Here is a 19,334-nt window from a genome sequence, read left to right as displayed (position 1 = left end):
GATCTGGTTACTTACGCTGTGGATTGGTAAGGTCTCATGTGAAAACATATCAGGCGTGTACATACCGCAGGTGACTTTTTACACAAATAGTTCATTGGGAATTTTCTGTTGCCCACTACAGAGTTCTACTACTCAACTTCTCTGCAAGACTGTCCCTATGGTAGGCTGAACAATGTTCCCTCAAAGCTATCTGTGTCATCCTTCCTGCAGTACGCAAACATACTACTTGGAACATTGAATGGTCTCTGTAGACCGTGAGGAAGTTCTTTTGAGATGGAGGGGGGATTATTCTGTATTTCGCAAGGGAGTCCAATCAGGTCACACTGCTCCTTAGAAGAGGAAAGCCTCCCTAGCTATAGCCAGAGGGAACTGTGACTGAGGGAGGATCCTCAGGGATGTTTTAAAGATGAAGGGCAGAATAGAGTGATTTCTAGAAGCTAGAAAGACAAAGGAATGGGTTCTCCCTGGAGCTCGTAGGGTGCGTGCACTTCTGGCTTGCTGAGAGCGCTCAGAGCCTGATCTATAAGATGGGAAGTGAACCCATTGTTTTACTGTAGAAAGTTTTTATAGTAGCAATAAAAATCTGATACAGCCGCCTTCTAAGGTGATATGAACTTTACTGAGAAACAAATGAACAGAATTTGAGAATTAATTACAGAATCCCTTCTCTTTTCTCCTCATCTTACATCTAGATGGATGAGGCTGGGGTTGCTGATCCAAGGAAGGGAAAATTTTGCAAGAGCCCATTTTAGGAGGCTTTGAATTAAAGTACACACACTTCAGGCCCTGGGTATAACCTCATAACAGGCCGCATGATTAGAGAGTTAAACCATGAAAGTTAGAAAATCCTAAATTACGTTATGATAGTCTCTTCTTCTTCTTCTTCTTCTTCTTCTTCTTCTTCTTCTTCTTCTTCTTCTTCTTCTTCTTCTTCTTCTTCCGTTTTTCAAGACAAGGTTTCTCTGTGTAGTCTTGGCTATCCTGGACTCACTTTGTAGACCAGGCTGGCCTCAAACTCACAGAGATCTGTCTGCCTCTGCCTCCCAAGTGCTGGGATTAAAGGCGTGTGCCACCATGCCCGGCTTAGTAGTCACTTCTTATATATGGAGGAACCCTCGGGATTTACATTTAAGAATTTTGCTTTTAGAGTATGTAAGTTGTCCATATACATGTGGGGAATTACATAGGCCTTTTTTCCTCTCTTACTTATCCAAACTTCAGAGTCGCTGACTAGAAGATGAATACTGGACCCAGAGAGGCGTTTGTGATCATCTATTAACATAGATTCCCACCCAGCACTGTCTTCTAAGTCTACACCTCTGCTTATCCTGACAAGGAATGTATGACAGACAGTTATAGTAGGCCACCAGAGGTGCGGCAATGGCCACCATAGGTCTAAACGTAAGCCAGTGCCAGGTGACCATCATCCAGTACAGTTGGGAAAGGAGGAAACTTAACCATGTGACACCCTTATCTTATGGGTGCTCAGGAAAGCCAAGACATTTGCTTAAATTGGTTTAAATAGCCTTTCAGTGGCAGGGCTGCTCAGGAACACACACCTGACTTCCGTCACCTTCATCACACCTGTCCTTCTTGTCCACCTGCCCTTTATCTCCTATTAAGGGACTTGTTGATCCTTCTTCCCTTCCTGTGACATCGTCCTCCTTTTATGCCTTAATTGCCATATCCTCATCTTCCCTGTAACCACTTTTTCCCATGGCAGCTCATCTCATGCCCTCCCATGGGAAGGCTAATCTGTCTGACACAACACATCCCATGGCAGGACTTCACAGTTTTCAGTCCTCTGTACATTATGGTCTTTCAGTTTTACCCCTAAGGCCTGTCACACACTCTGTGCACCAGCAGGGTCAGTCCTCAGTAACTCATGCATGCTGCGTCTTATTTTTGTTCTTCTACATCATTGGTTTCAGTCTTATGTCTTTTCCCTCATTCTGCCTGAAAATCAGGATAGGCCTATGAAGCCTACCTTAGCCCTATTCTTGCTACCGAGGCTCTCTCCAATAGACACAACTAGTTACTCCATTTCCTGGGTATTTTTTTTTCTTATGCAGTCCTCTGTACGCATCTCAGGCTGGCTTTGAACCCACAATTCTCTTCCCAAAGACTCCCATGTAGTGATTGCACTAGAGTGGATGCCATCATGGCCAGCTTCCAAAGTCTTTTATGTAAACTTTGTCTTATGCACAATGGCATCCAGTTTATGTCCTTGGACACAGCCTGTTTCTTGTGAACCCTGGAAACATGGACTCATTTCATGGGGGAGACACTAGGTTCTGGCACTGACTTGTGAGTCATCAGAAAATGGCACCCTGGGGTGGGATGCTGCCCGCTAAGGACAATCTAAGCAGAGATTGTTTTAAGACCAACAGTGGACTGTGGATAAGGGGAAGACGATGGCTGGTGGCCTGAGAAAGACCATGAGGGGCGGCCAGGGAGAGAGTGGAAGAACTGGGAGAAAGTGCCATGGCATGAAAGAAGCTTCAAAGAAGGAAATTCTTTGGGCACTTTTACAACAAAAGGGTTCCTAGAACAATAGATTAGTTTTGAGTTTGGACTAAATTCCCCCAGGAACCAGCTTGTCTAAGAGAACACAGAGGCAGAATAATAAATACACAGCTGCAGTCTAATTCTTGGTTGTTTTTTTTTTTTAAATATCTTTTAAGGGACCCTGGGATGGCTTGGTGTGTGGAGGAGCTTGCTGCCCAGCCTGATGACCTGACTTTGATCCTCAGGGCATACATGGAGGAAGGAAAGACCCAAATCTAGAAAGTGGTCCTCTGATCCCCACAAATACAGAAGCATCTCCCCTATAACATGCAATACAGGAATAGATGTAATACAAAAAATTTAAAATATCCTTGAAGATTCAATCTTAGTTGATGTTCCAAGCATATAAGGAAATGTGATAAAAAGACAAATATCTTTTAATCAAGGAACTAGATTAAAAACAAACAACAACAAACCAAGAAGGAAAGCAAGGAAGAAAAGATTATTGAGGCAAAGAAATGGAAAGCTCAGAGCTCGCCTGTTCATTATAGCAACACAGCAGGTTGTTGCCAAATTACTTCTCCCACCGCAGAACAATTTCATCTGGCCAGACTATTCCTTCGGGGAGATAGGCTGCTGATTGCAACCACCTTGGCAGTGACCTTAAGAAAAGTGCTGTGGCACTGAGAACAACCAAATTAGTCGTGTTTGATTTATTGTGGCTGCTAATTAGGCGATCCTTTGACTCAGTGATGTACTAGTTTAATTGAGTAAATGAACTACCCACAGGAGGCAAAGGAGTCCCTTGCATGATAAGAGGTAAAGAGACTAAAAGTGGTCCTTGGGAAACCAAGCCAGGATGTTTGCCATCATCACCAGAAGGGATTACTTACTACCATTGTAGAGGTAAGTCTGGATGCCCCAAAGGTGTTCCACTGCATCCTTTAGCTGGTGCATCCTCCATTCTCTGTATAGGCTGCTACCTCAATAGAGAACATCCAGTGGCCACTTGAACATCTGACACATGCTTTTGCTCGAAGCCAGAAGAGAAGTAAAACAACTTTCATATTTGCGTACAAAACCATACAGTGTGTTTTATATTTTCTGTTGGAAGCTGAAACACACATTTCCATTCTGAACTTCCGGCCTAAGAGTCAAATCAGAAGAGCCTCTGCTATTTTCAGTGTGTAGTAAGCCAAGAATAGCTGTTCTTAACAAACACAGTTGAAGTGTCTTTCAAAACTCACATCTACCTGGGATCTCAGAATAGGACCTATTTAGAAATAGGCTCTTTGTGGATGTAATGAATGAAGATGATGGTTTGAGCTGGGTCCTAAGTCCACTAACTAGAATCCTTAGAAGGAGAGAGAACACGCAGGCAGTGGGAACAGAGAAGAAGGGGCGCTGAGATCTGACCTTTCTTCCAGTTTATTTTCTCAGTTTCTGGGTCAGTTCACGCCAATGCCACCCCTGTGTGGCCCCAGCCGTGCACTCTGCCCAGCGGCTGCTCAGCAGACGTCGCCTTTGAGCATCACCAGGTGTGTTCGACTGCTCGGCGATTGTGATTTCTTTTTGTGTGATTTTTCCTAGCTCTCAGAGGTCATACAGTGGTCATTTGTAGCCAGTTGAAGTTACTGCACAAGGCTCATGGGGGGCTTGCTTTAGACAAAAGGTCTTTACTTAGATGAAAGATCACTGTGTTGGTGGGAGTCCGACCTCTAACTTCCTACGCTAAAATCCTCCGGAGTCCTAGTGTATGCTCTAAATGTTAGAGCTTCTAGAAGCGGGATCCTGGGCTTGAGGGTGATTCATTTGACCAGATAAAGAGTTGATGCCTTTTCTGTGACACACAAGAATGAGATGGCTTCCCAGACAGCCTAGAGTGCCCGTGTCTAGTTGCTGGCTTCCCTGCAGCACACACTTTACTGCCTCTAGCTTCTGCTCTGCTCATAGAGCAGTTGTAACTTCTAAATGACGTAAACATGCAGTGGATATGTAGAATACTGGCTGGCAATTTGTAAACGCCAGATGCCTGTGCTTTCTTACTGCTAATTGTGTATAGTGCATGTCACATAGAGATGCTGATTGCACACTGGTTGCTAAGGAACAGGTACAGCTTTCAGGCAGTCAGTGTATTCAGGTTTCTTGTGGTTCATGGCTGTCTGGTCGTTTTCAGAGAGTTGTGTTGGAACTGGTTGAGGTGATGCTCACCGGGTGAAAGCAGAGACAGTCATTCAAAACTTTTCAGGAAGTCCTGCTAACTGAGGCTAATAATGTGACATATGTCTGGTTACGAAATCCTCAGGATAATAGAGAAAGGTCATTGAAGACACACAAAAACTCATTAAACTGCCATACATAAAATAAAATAAAGAGGCCTCATGCTCATGCACCTGCTATGGTTGATGTCTGCTTGAGAGTGTCCATTGTATGGTTTTGTATGCAGATATAAAAGTTGTTTTACTTCTCTTCTGGCTTTCAGCAAAAGCACGTTCATGTGTTAGAGGCTTGCTTTCCGCATGGTGGTGTATAGAGGGGCTAACACTTTAGGATGTGTGGCCCTGAGCAAAGTCACTGGGGAGTTCCCAGTAGATTGGGGGATTGATGAAGTTCTCTCAGGATCCTCATTCACTCCATGAGAATGAATTATAAAAGAGCTAGCTAGCTAGCATATTCCCTGGCCTCTCTATCTCCCTGCAGGGTGAACACATCCCAGAAGGCCCTAAGCAGAGCCAAGTAGGCAGAACAAATGATCTTGAGCTCAGTCTCCATACTGTGCACTAAATAGCCTTCTTTAAAAAAATTATAAAGAAACAGAAAATAAATGAATACAACAGTTGGCAAAAATATAAATGTGAAAATGGACACGAGTACAGGTCAGCGATAGAGTATATTTTTAGCATATGTGAGACTTTGGTTTCAATCCTTAGCAACACACACACACACGCACATGCACACGCACACGAACACACTTACACACCTGTCTTCCCATCTGTCTTTCTGAAGAAGCTTTGATGGAAAGATAGATAATTTCTTTTTATGAGACTCAATGGAAAGGCTTGATGTATAAAGCACAGCAAACACATGGCTTCTAGCTTCTGTGAAGGGCTACCAGCAAAGGATTATTTCTTCATCCATTCATCCTTTCATTCATCTAATAAAAATGCTTCAACCCAGTTGTGTATACAATATGGTGTCTAATAGACATGATGGATGGACTGTCTTTGGTGTCAAAGATTTAGAAAAAACAAACAAACAAACAAACGAGGTGGTGGAAGTGACTCCGTGACCTTAGCTAACACTGCAGTCAAGATACCCTTTGTCCTAATGCCCAGGGTTGATTTTCCAGGACAATATAGTTCATGGTGACTGTATATACTAACTATGTTTCTTGTTTCTGTGATAAGATACCCATAAAAAAGCCAGAGTTTACTTTTGGGGTATAGTTCATTATGGTAGAGAAGACATGGATGCAGGAGAAAGAGACAAACTGGTCACATGTTGTCCATAGCCAATGAAGCACAGGGAGATGGTTGACAGTGCGTATCTCACTTTCTCCTTTTTGTTCAGTCTTGGACCCCAAGTCCTGGAATGGTATCACCTACGTTTAGGGTGGGTCCTCTTTATTTCATTAAATCTCTCTGCAAATACCATCACAGACACACTCACAAGGAATCTTTCCACTGTGATTCTAAATCTACTCTGACAGAAAAGGAAGACTGGCTATCATACAATGTAAAAATAATTGTTTAATGTAATACAAAACCAAAAAGAATGCCTATGTCATGTTTTGAGTCAGTCTCGAAGGCTGGAGCTTCTTCGAAAGGGCACAGAGCCAACGAACAGCTTGGAAGATGTCTTGCTAAGGATCACCCTTCCCTAAGTAGTGGCTTCCATGGCCTTATGGTGTGGTGGAAATCCCAGTCTAGACTGACTGGCTCAGCGACCAGAGCAGCAGGTCTCATCTCCTCAGCTGTTACTGAAGGGGAAGCAGTGGGAACACAACACGGCATTGATGGGCACAGGGCAGCATTGATGTTTCTGTTATAGAGAAGATAGTGGCGGAGTGTTTCTATTACGGAGACGGTGGAACAAGGGAGATAATGAAAGCAGAAATGGATTGAACTGAGCCTTTTGGGCTTCTCCCCAAGAAGATGCTATTTGTCTCTGACTTGGGTAATTGTGTCCTCCAGGAATATAAGGACAGCATTCAGCATGTCTCTTCGTTGTGCTGCTCATTTCCAAGCTACGGTGACAGCTGCATCCATTACTGCTGTGCTGCGCTCGCTAAAATAATCGGCAGAAACAACTTAGGGAAAGAGAGATCGTTTTGGTTCATGGTTTAGAGGGTCTCAGTCCATCATGTCAGAGAAGGTGTGATAAGAACAATTCAGTTCATGATGGCGGGAGTGGGTGGCTGAGCTTTAAACACCATGTTGGACCAGGAAGCAGAGAGCAGCCAGATCCAGGCCTGGGCTATCGTCTTTAAGGAGCAGCATCTATCTCTCCATGGTCCCTGATCGGCTAGGATACGAGTAAACTGCCACATCCTCCCATTGCCGTAGAATCGCCTGCCACCATGTCCCTCTTACCATGGTGAACTGCATCCATCAAAACACCAACCGAGATAAACCCTTCACGCATTAAGTTCTTTTTGTCAAAGCACTTGATATCAATGAGAAGAAAAGTCACTAGCACCGAAACCTGCTAATGTGAGTGTGGTCAATACTGTTGCTGTATGAAACCCATTGATGTGCTCCTTCAGCCTTCAGAATTGATTGGAAAAGAAGTGTGAAGGCGTTTGCTGATGAGGGCTGCAGAAACCCTAGAATGCCGTAAGCAGAGCTCACCGGGCGGTTCTGGTTAGAGTGTGGGAGACCAGAATCCTAATGGAGACACGAATAGTAAAGAAAGGCCAGGCTAATGCTGCTCCAGAAGGAAATGATTCCTTTTAAAAGTCTTGAGTGCTGGAACTACAGAAGAGCACAGAGCCAAGGAAACAAACATGAAGTCCGATCTCATTTTTATACACTCTCTGAGGATCTCACACAGTATATATATATTTTTATCATATCCTTTATTTTCCCCAAACCACTCCCAGATCTTTCCTACCCTCCCTACTCACAGAACTTCACGTTCTTGAAAAAAGAAGCAAGCAAATAAACAAATACACAAAAACCGCTGAGTCCTATTTGCATTGGCCAGTTATCCCCGAGTGTAGTGCCTGCCCTGGGTGTGGTCCATATAACCAGCGTCACTCCTTTGAAGAGAATTTATTCCCCTTCCCCCCTTGGCAACTATAAGTTGCTAATAGTTTCTTGATAAAAATGAAAGGCACAAAAAGTGTATAGTTTGTTGAGGGGAGGGGTGTAAACATAGTTAAAATTATGGGCAGAGCAGACAAGGCGTATGAGGAGTGTATGGTTGTGATTGTTAAGAGACTGGGCTTATTCAAGTAAAACTTCCATTCTGCCGTATGACACTAAGAACGGTAACCTGAGGGACATGACTCATCAAAGCTCCTGGGGTGTATAAACGCACATGCATTTGAAAGGAGAACAGGACCGAGAAGATGCCGTCTCCAGGGCACTGTGCTACATCTTGAACTGCAGCACAAGTCTGTGTTATTTACATGGTACTGGTTTTGTAGGCATGCAAAATATGTGAGTTATGAGGCAATGGGGGCTTGCACCAAGGTTCAGAGAAAGAAAGAAAGAAAAAAAAAAAGGCTCCTGAGGCAAGCATCAGATACCTGCATAGAGCTCGTGAGTGAAATATACATGGGACTGTGAAGACGAAGCTTGAGATTCACTAGATCCCAGGGTGTTGAAGGTACCAGAAATGTGTGGGTCTCCCCGGCAAGGAAAACTGAAGGTAGCAAGTCAAGAGGGAGGCTGCAGCTGTGGCAGGTAACAGGATTCAAAAAGCACGGATGGATACCCAACCGTGTTAGTGCCCAGATGATGCCGTCGTGAGCCCCACGTTTAAGATATAGAGGATTTGGTGTTCATGTTGTCTTGTTCTTTGCTTGCCCTCCTCCTGACCCTCTATTTTGGAATGGGCTTGTATACCTTCTGCCATTGTATATCAGAAATACATAACTTTTATTTTGTTGGGGCTCACAGTTAAGAGACTGTCTTAGGTCTTAGAAAAGACTGTGGCTTTTGGACACATAAGCATGGTTGGAATTGTAAGACTATCAGGATATGTCGAGTATATTTTGTATTTCAACATTGAGGGCTATGAGCCTATGGGTACCAGGAGTTAGAATATTATGAATTCATATGACAAGTTTGGATGTCACATTGATGTGGGGTGGACATGCAATGGTCCATTTCATTGCCAACTTGACTGAATTTAAAATACCTCAGAGACTGACACCCTTTTCTATGTGTGTCTGTGAAGAACTTATCAGAGAGCACAGACTAATGGGGGCAGGGGGATCCATCCTGAATGTTTGTGGTGTCATCTAATGAGCTGTGGGCTGGGTACAATAAAAAGAAATTTAAAAAAAAGAGAAAGTGATTTGAACACAAACATTTATCTCTATTTTTGTGTCTGCTGAAATGTGAGTGAACAGCTTTGTGTTCCCATTGGCACAGCTGCCAGTGACTTCTCTCTCCTGCCATGTTGGGCTATACACCCTCAAACCATGCTGAAATCAAAAACAAATCTTCCAGTGCTGGTTGTTGTTGTTGTTGTTGTTGTTGTTGTTTTTGTCAATTTGACATAAACCTAGACATATTTGAGAAGAGGGAATCTTAATTGGGAAGATGCCTCCATAGGACTTGTCTATAAGCTTACTGATTGATGTGCGGCCCAGCTCACTGTGAGTGGTGCCATCCTCAGGCAGGCGGTTCTGCATGGTATAAGAAAGCAGGCTGAGCAAGCCATGGCGGTGGTGGTGGGGGGTGGGGGGAGGGAGAAGCATTCTTCCATGGCTTCTTCTCCAGTTGCTTTCTCCACGTTCCTGCCTTGCCTTCCCTCAGTGCACTCAGGTTATATAAACCTTTTAATAAACCCTTTCCTCCCCAAGTTGCTTTTGGTCATGGTATTTTATCACAACATTACAAATCTGAATTAAAATATCTCTCTTTAAAAAAAAGAAAGTGATCTGAGGAGAATTTAATAGTAACTATAAAAGTATAGGTGTGGAGAGAGTCTAAGGAAACCATAGCAAAAGTTCAGGTATCTAGAAATGCTGCATGGACAGCGTGACTTGTCGGCACGCCCTTTGAGGTAAGCAGGCACCGTCTATAAAGTGACCCAGCCACCCTGTTTCTTCAGTTTCTAGGGTCCCCTTTGCCTGAGTGGAAGCAGAAGGCAGAGAGGCCTGCTGTTCTGCTTCACACAGTACCGGCTGCATCATCCAAAGCAGAGCTGGGAGTCAGGGAGGAACGTGACGGCTGCAGCAGCTGGGTTTGGTCAACTGTAGGTACACAGTGTTCTCTGTGGCCACCAGCGGCGGGATAGGTTTAAATGCTATAAATCCATGACCCATATGGGTCAGTGCCAACTGTGCAACCATGCAAAGAGCCGTTACCTCAGAATGTCAAATCTCCTGATTTTCAAAGGGCTAAGCAGATCCAAGAACGTTTCTCAAAACACTGCTCCGTCCCTTCCTTCCTCCCCCCACCGCCCTTTGCTGTATGTGCACATGTGTGTCAGACCAGAGGACAGCGGGTGTCTGCTTTATAACCTTTCACACTATTCTTTTGAGATCGGGTCTTTTCCGGAGCCTAGAACTAAGCTGGCAGCCACCAAGCCTCAGAGATCCTCCTGCTCCTCTGCCCTATTGCTCTGGGGTTATAGGTCTGTCACAATGCCAGGCATCTTTTTTTTTTTTCCTCAAAAAGAAAGAGTGATCAAAGAAAGAGAATCAACAAAGATTCAATTGTACACTGATATATTCAGAAAATAGGTTCAAACAATTATTTCAATGTAAATTTTCTACTGTGTATTATCTACTGTGACACATGCACTAAAACAAAAGAGTAGTAATAAGGTGCTTAACACAAAATTCATGTAGCATAGTTCATTGTTCCTATTTGTCATGTAATTTGTAATTTTGATATATTTATGTATGTGCATGATATATGCTAACACAATTTAAAACAGGTGTTTCCAGACACGCAACATTGAGTTTAAGACTCCAGTACAATTTTCTCATACACTTTATAATTTCCCAGACCCAAGCCACTTGCAAAATTCTTTTCCTTCTGGACTCACTAGTTCAGCCATTCTGTCTCATCTTTTTTTCCCCACTGAATTTCACCTCAGCCAAAAAAAATTTAACTAGGTTTCTGTAGGTGAATCACGGTCTTCAAAAGAGTATAGAATAATTTTAGAAGCATTAGTGTAATACTGAAGAATATTAATATTACATTATGATTTCTAAAAAAATAAAAATACCCAAGAAGAGCTTAGAAATACTTACCAAAAAAAAAGTTTTAAAACTTGGAAATTTGAAAAGACAAATTCACCCAGAGTATTAACATACATATACAGGGATTGTAGCTGAATTCAGAGCTGGACACAGGAAAGTATGCTGGTTGGTTCTGTCAACTAGATGAGAGCCTAGACAGATATGGGAAGAGGAAGAGGGAATCCATGAGATTAGCCTGCGGGCAGGTCTGTCGGGAACTCTCTGGATTTGTGATTGATGTGGGAGGGCCCAGCTCACAGGTGGTGTACCCATCCTGGACAAGTGGTGCATGGGTGTATAAGGAAAGCAGGCTGTGCAAGCCACCAGCAAGTAAGCTAGCGCACATCGCTTCTGCATGGCGTCTGCAGCAGGTGCCTGCCTTGAGTTCCTTTCCCCGACTCCCACAGTGATGAGGTGTGACCTCAGAGCTGTCAGATGAAATACCCGCCCCCCAGCTTGCCTTTGGCCAAGGCCTTTATCACAACAATAGAAATCTTAAGACAGAAAGGAAATCAATAGGTACCCCGGGTCCCCCTCTCCCACCCCCCCCCACCCAAACTTTTTCTGCATTCACTTTTCAGATTAAAGCTGCATGAGAGAGATAAGCAGTGCAGGGTGGACTAAATTAGCTGAGCTCAGGAAGTAAGTCATTAGGAGGCCAAATAAGAGAAATTCAAACAGAAAGATGATTTTAGACTCAATTCTTTTATATCTGTGAGGAGCTGTGTATATCTCTACTTCTGCTTCTTTTATGGGTAGAGGGAAATATGGAGTCTGCTACTTTTTTATGGGAATATTACCCAAATTGCTATCTCCATGAGAGAGTACAAAATGAACATTTTCTGTTCCACACCAGGTTTAGCCCAGATTCAATATACTCTAATTCACAATGGGCTTCTATTCTCATCGGTCGGCATATGGTGCTGATCATATGGTGTGCAGTAAGACAGACACAAGCTTTCCAAATGCTACGAAGTATTTTAGAGGCCTGAAATCTACAGAATAAAGAAGTCACATCGGACGGAGCCCTGTTGCTAGGCAAGTCGAAGCCGGCTGTGCTCGGTGTCTGACAGCAGGACACTCCATTCCGTGCTCCGCAGTGAACACACCAGCCTCTCTTCGTGGGAGTGGAACCAATTATTGAAAATACCAGGAGAACAGGTCTCTACAAGTGCTCTAGAGGTGTGTACACAGAAACATGGGGATAGACACGGAGATTCCCTGTCCCCTTCAGTCCCTACTCTCTTCAAAATGACAAATGACAGCAGGCAGGGGACTGTTAACAGCTGGCAATGTGCATTGTTGCTTTTTGTTACTGAGAGTGCCCGGAGTAGTACTCAATGTGATCAAGGATTTTGTCTTTAGAGAAGAAAGGGATGACCAGATGAGCCAAGACTTTTGCGTGTAGATGATATCACCGATAAGAAAATTGCTAAGACAAACATAGGAGTTATTCATTGGTAGCAATTTACTCACCAAATATTTTGTGAGGAAGGAAAGCCACTTATAGAGTATTGCATAACTGGTGAGCTGTACTTGACTGCTGGGTGTAGGGGGGTCATAGGTCAAGTTCTGGTTTTGCTGTTAGGTGTGTAATCATAGGCAAATTGCCTCCTCACAGTTCTAGGTCTTTCTTCAAGTCCAAACTGAAAAGTTTGAAGTCTTGTTTCTATCATCCTTTTAAGTAATTCTATTCAAAGAAATATTAATTCAGAAAGATGATTTCTGTGTTTGCGTGTTAATGTGAACCTATGATTCAGTTATATTACTCTTCCTAAGACAAAAATAAAGTTAGTTAAAATAAACATTTAATTTAAAAGAGACTATACTTCCACACATGTAAAGAAAAATTAATGCATGGGAGAATATATCTAAAGTTATTTATTTTAAGAGTTTATATTTTTGTATTTATTCACAAAGGTAGAAGATGAAATTGTATGAAATGCAAATTAAAAGGCCCATATTTTAACAACTGTGATGCACACTCACGTTTGTTACTTTTAATACACCTCTATGTATTTGTGTCCATGTACCATCATATACTAAGACAACGAGACTTGGAGGCAGCCAGCCTACACAGGATATCAACTAAGCCCCTCCCCCAGGGCTCTAGCCATATTTTCAAGCATAAGAGATGCAAACAATGGTGGTGGGATGGACTGGATGAAGGTGGTATTCGTATAACAAGAGGGAAATTAGAATGCAGAGACCCAGGTGCACAGGCAGGATATCCTGTGATGTCTGGGGCAAAGTCTGGAGTGTTACACTAAGGACTGACAGATCCTACCAGAAGCTGCAAGAAAAATCTTCTCCAGAGTCCTTGGACAAAGCCTAGCCCTGCCAACAGTTCCATTCCTTCTAGTCTCCTAAACCAGGAGAACGCAATTGTGTTGTTTTGAGCCATTCAGTTGGTGGTTGTTTTATAAGACCCAGGAAACCAATGCAGGTATCATTGTAAAGGAAATTGAACAATCCTTTCCAAATTGGTGCTGCTTTATACTCTATTTCAAATCATAGGCAAACATATATTGTATCTTTTGTTTTGTTTTGTTTTCTGAGACAGGGTTTCTCTGTGTAGGCTTGGCTGTCCTGGACTCGCTTTGTAGACCAGGCTGGCCTTGAACTCACAGAGATATGCCTGCCTCTGCCTCCAGAGTGCTGGGATTAAAGGCATGTGCTGCCACGCTGGCTTATTGTATGTATTTTCTAAATATGAAAATCAAGATAAAACTTGTAGACTATGTATATGGCAAAATCTTTTAAAATTAATCATTTATTATATATATTTTTTATTAATTTATTCATATTACCTCTCAATTGTTATCCCATCCTTTGTATCCTCCCATTCCTCCCTCCCTCCTGCTTTCCCCCTACTCCCCTCCCCTATGACTGTGACTGAGGGGGACTTCCTCCCCCTGCATATGCTCATAGGGTATCAAGTCTCTTCTTGGTAGCCTGCTATCATTTCTGAGTGCCACCAGACCTCCTCGGGGATGTGGTCAAATATGAGGCACCAGAGTTCATGTGAAAGTTAGTTCCCACTCTCTACTCAACTGTGGAGAATGTCCTGTCCATTGAGTAGATCTGGGTAGGGGTTTGAAGTTTACTGCACGTATTGTCCTTGGCTGGTGCCATAGTTTGAGGAGGACCCCTGGGCCCAGATCCGCCCATCATAATGTTCTTCTTATAGGTTTCTAGGACCCTCTGGATCCTTCTATTTCCCCATTCTCCCATGCTTCTCTCACCTAAAGTCCCAGTAAGATGTTCTCCCCTCTGTCCCATTTTCCTGGTAAGTGAAGACTTTCATGGGACATGCCCCTTGGGCTAGTGTCCAGATATAAGTGAGTATATACCATTTGACTCTTTCTGCTTCTGGGTTAACTCACTCATTATGATCATTTCTAGTTCAATCCATTTGTGCACAAATTTAAAAAAAAAACTCAAGAATGGGAATAGAGTATTTGAACAGAGCACACAAAAACACTTAACCATAAAGAAAATGATGGTAAACTCTACTCAGGTGAAACGAAGACCTTCAGCTTCTCAAAGCACACTGTTGTGTGATGGAGCAAGCTACAGAGTAGATAAAATCTTAGCAACATATATGGCCACCAAAGCACACTTATCCAGACCACATAAAGTCCTGCAGCTATGACAGTTTTAAACTGACATGGGTGAGAGCCTTGGGGATGTCCATACATGCTCAGGGCTTTAAAATGGGGTATGGAGTATGGAAGGCTGTTGATCATTAGTAATACTCAGAAATACTCATCCTCTGAGACAAGCAGGTCTGTAACCAGAAATGAGTGCTTATGTAAGCTAGCAAGACATGCCTGTGAGAATATTCCTAATGGTGTATGTATTAATGCTCACCAATGGTTAAACAGAAAAGTAAATCATGGGATTATTATATACTAAGTTCTACAAGACTATGAAGCCAAAAGAAGTAACATATAATTACACTGTCATCAAAGGCAAAATGCTAAGCAAAGACATGGATGAGCTGTCTGATTCGACCACGTTTATGTCAAGCTCAGAAACAGTAAAAACCAAACCATAGCGTTTACAGATGTGTCCTTAGATTCTTGTGGGTTTGAAAGGTAGCATATGGGGTGGGGAGATGGCTCGGTACATAAAGCACTTACCACACAATCGTGACCCGAGGTCAGATTCCCAAGACCAAGGAAATGCTGGGTGGACATGGTAGCCTGTCAGTAGCTTTTGAAGATGGAGACATTGGATTCTCAGAGCAAGCTGGCCAGTGAGATGAGCTCTGGGCTCAACGGAGACACTCCTTCAGTGAATAAGATGCTGATAGCAGTCCCAATCTCTCTCTCTCTCTCTCTCTCCTTCCCTCCCTCCCTCCTTTCTCCCTCTCTGCCTCTTCTCCCCCACACCTCTGCACACCTCTGCATGCCTCCCTATATAATCACAATGCGTCTACACATATCAACAGCCAAATATGGAATGGCAGCTTTGATGAGCTTAAATGTCAAAAGAGTGATTATGTTTGAGAGAAGGAGGGGACCATGATTGTACATGGGCCTCTGGATTTCATGTAATATTCTCTCCTCGTATTATTAGCTAGGGTGTTCACTTTGTGACAAATCCAAGTAATATTTGTCTTTGATATACAAATATATACACATACACATATATGTATATGTACATATATATTTTTGTGTATATATATACATACAAATATATGTATATGTATATGTACATATATATTTGTGTGTATATATATACATACACATATATGTATATGTACATATATATATTTTCGTGTATATATATATGTGTGTGTGTGTGTGTGTGTGTGTGTGTGTATATATACACATACACATATACAGGTGTTTCATTTCTTAGTAAACCATTGGCTGAAAAAAGCCAGGCATAGGAGAGAAATTCTGATTAGGGATTTGGTGCAATTCACCTGCTGGGACAAGGCCTCCTGGAGCCTCTTGCTGCCCTTGCTCTGGTGTTCCACTGCTCCCTTCACTGCTGCTCTGCCCTGTGCTGAGTGTGGCTGGCTATGGAGAGTAAAGTTGGGGGTCTGATCAATTTCACTAACGTTTTCCCACAAAACACGACAACAAGCTGGAACCTCTGCTCCACACACAGTGAGCCGCGCTCCAAGTACATCAGTTATGTGAGGAGCCACCCAGATCCCGCAGCAACTGCGCCTGTCCTCATTTATCTGGTAGAAGTGGTCCTCATGGGTCCTGAGAGCCACAGCGCTGCCCCTCCATGCTGTGCTTGCCCTTCCTGTCACTGAGCTTGTTTATTCAGGACATGGAGCCAGCTTCACTGAGGCAGGCTTATCTCGCTCTTAAGATGACATTTATTCCATTGGGGGGCAATTAACATTTATAAATTAATTGGACTCCTTTTCCCCCTGCCTATCTCAATTAAAGATCAAATAAGCTGACTAATGTGCCCTAGAGAAAAATGATGTACTCTATATGTGAATCCTTCTTTTCATCTTACTCTGTTTCCAAAACTTTCTCTCCCCACCCCCACCCCCATTTTTCCACTTTAAAGAAGTAACTAGTTTTGTTCAGGACATTTGCGCATGAGAATTTGCTTGGCTTCTCTTTCTGTTATAAATATTTTCTAAGTCACTCACTCTCTTAGTTTTCCTGATACAACACGCTTTTCCTCCATCAATTGTTCCTTTAAGCAGGCTTTCTAACTTCACATAGTTAGAGCACATCACAGAAGCCTTTGTACAAAGGCAACTGGAGAACAATTTAGGCTGGGCTTTCTCTTTATAAACCTCATTATTGTATCTTTGAAAATATAATAAATGTCACCACTCAATGAAGGAGACTATCAAACAAAGTCAGGAAGCCTGTACAGTCAACTCTCTGGGGTGATTAGAAAAATCTTTAGTTGCTAAGATGGCTTATTTGTTGTTTCTATAGGTACCAGTCTGCAGGAAATCTGAAAACTCTCCCGCCGCCCCCCTCCAAACTCTAGCCAACAACAAACAGCAAGAAAGATGTTCCCCAGAGGCACTGGGGGGTTTATTTTGAATATATTTTTGAAAATTCTTTACTGTAAATACTAGAGGCTTGCTTGTGTGCATGTATCACACATATAATATGATTTTGAGTAAAAATTATCATTTTAGATCATTATGCTTTATTGATGCCTTTTACATGATTTGATTGCTGATAGTTTCATACATTTATACAGTGGATTTTTGGTTCTTTCACACCCCGCTCGCAGTCCACATTTTCCTCCTTCCCCACTGGTGGCCTACTTCTCGGAGTTTCCCCTCACTGTCACATCCTCCTTTTGTGTGTGGTACCCTGAGTTTATTATTTACTCTCTGAGTAAATAATAACAGGAGGTCATTTAGCAGAACAATCGTAAACCATTGAACAGTAATGGCCCTCTCACTGCCCACCAAGCTTAAACTTCCAACAGTTCTTCTGGAAAGCTAAGGCCACCAGGGAACCTTCCTTGTCCGTGAAGACATGGTGATGACCCACTCTTGAGAAGTCAGTTTTCTAGGGGAACAGCTAATGATGTAGACAGAAGACATTTTTTTCTGCACATCCTCCCATGCTCTTGGTCTTTTTTGTTTGTTTGTTTGTTTGTTTGTTTTTTGAGACAGGGTTTCTTTATGCTATCTTGGCCATCCTGGACTTGCTTTGTAGACCAGGCTGGCTGGCCTTGAATTCACATCGATCCACCTGCCTCTGCTTCCCGAGTGGGTACTCTCAGTCTTACCACTTCCACGGTGTTCCCTGAGATACAGAGGAGGGTATATAGTTGTCCCGTTTACTATATGCTGCTTGATGCTAAAACATTTCAAGTAATCAATACAAAAGCAGCATTTTTAAGACATTGAATAGACAACAGACAGCAACTAGACAAGGCATTGTGGGTGCGTCCCCGCCATCAGCCCATAGTTAAATTCCCGTACTGAAGCCCTTGCTGGCCTCAATTCTTCTAAATACAAGCCAAGGGAGTCTGTGGCAAGGGTGGAGCCAAACTTCTCTTTGGCCAGTCAGAGAACACCATTTTACTTTTCTTTTCCCTGATTTTGTCTTCTTCTGGAATCAGGGTCTCATGCTGGAGTTCAGGCTGGTCTGGAACTCACTACATTACTCAGCCTGGCCTCAAGGCCATGGTAATCCTTCTTATCCTTTTGGGTGTTGGGAATTGAAGTGTGAGCCACCACACCGGGGTTGGTTTTGCTCTCATTTCTTTTCTATGGGGGTCTTTCTGTGTTGCTCCAGTCAGCATTCTAACTTTCCTGGTCCTCCTATCTCAGCCTTCTTACTACAGGCACACACCACTGTGCCTGGCTGAGAAGACAGTAAGGTTGTGGGATAACACATCACCACTAACTGTTGCGCAGCTGCCTCTGCCGCCTCTGCCACCTCTGCCGCCTCTGCCGCCTCTGCCACCTCTGCAGTGTACCTCACTTTGGAATGATATACAAGGAGCAATTCAGAACACTGGTCTTTATGCAGCTGTGAGCTGTGCGCCTCCCGAAGAACTTGAGTCAGGAGCAACCTTCCCTTTTCCAGTTTCCCAAATCGCAATAGGCCTTTACTTTTGTTTTGAAGTATTGTTCCCTCTTACCCATTGAGACGGGGCTGAGAGGTCACCGTTATGGAATTACATGGCCAGAGAAATTGTTGGGGCTATAGGTCCAGCAATCCCTCCAGAGATGCCAAAAAATAAACAAACAAAACAAACAAACAAAAAACCAACCTACCAGCTGATTTACATAGTAAATCTATGCAGAAAATGTCTGTACTACTTTATGACTTCACTTTAATTTAGTTGTCTGTCTGTATGTATGTATATATGTATGTGGTATGTGTATACTCACATATGTGCATGTACATGTGCATGTGTGGGGAGGCTAGAAGCTGATGTTGACTGTTTTCCTTAGTAACTATCCACTCTGCTTTTTGAGACTGCATTTCTTACTGAACCTGGGCCTTTGCAGCTAACCTGGCTGCCAGGAGCCCCCTGGCATCTGCCTGTATCGATGCCACAGCCCTGCGGTTACACACACACACACACACACACACACACACACACACACACACACACACTCACACCCTGCTGTGCCCTACTTTTTCCTGGTGCTAGGGCACCAAACGTAGGTTCCCCTGGTTGTTTGGCAAGGACTTTAATTACAGGCATCTTCCCAGTCCTTTAACTATTTTGTCACTAGAAAAGTTAACACCACCATGAGACGCTATAACAGCATCCTCATAGTTTTATTGGATATTGTGTGTGCGTGGGACTGTTACAGTGCTTGTGGTGCTCACTGTATGTGTGCATGTGTTGTGTGTCTCGTATACAGAGAGAGGACCAGGAGGGGAGGAGGGACGGCACAGAAGGAGAAGGAATCAAGGTGGGGCACTCG

The sequence above is a fragment of the Acomys minous genome, assembly GCF_964271855.1.
Source record: "Acomys minous genome assembly, chromosome: 3".
Taxonomy (NCBI): domain Eukaryota; kingdom Metazoa; phylum Chordata; class Mammalia; order Rodentia; family Muridae; genus Acomys; species Acomys minous.
Note: the sequence above shows the minus strand (reverse complement) of the source record.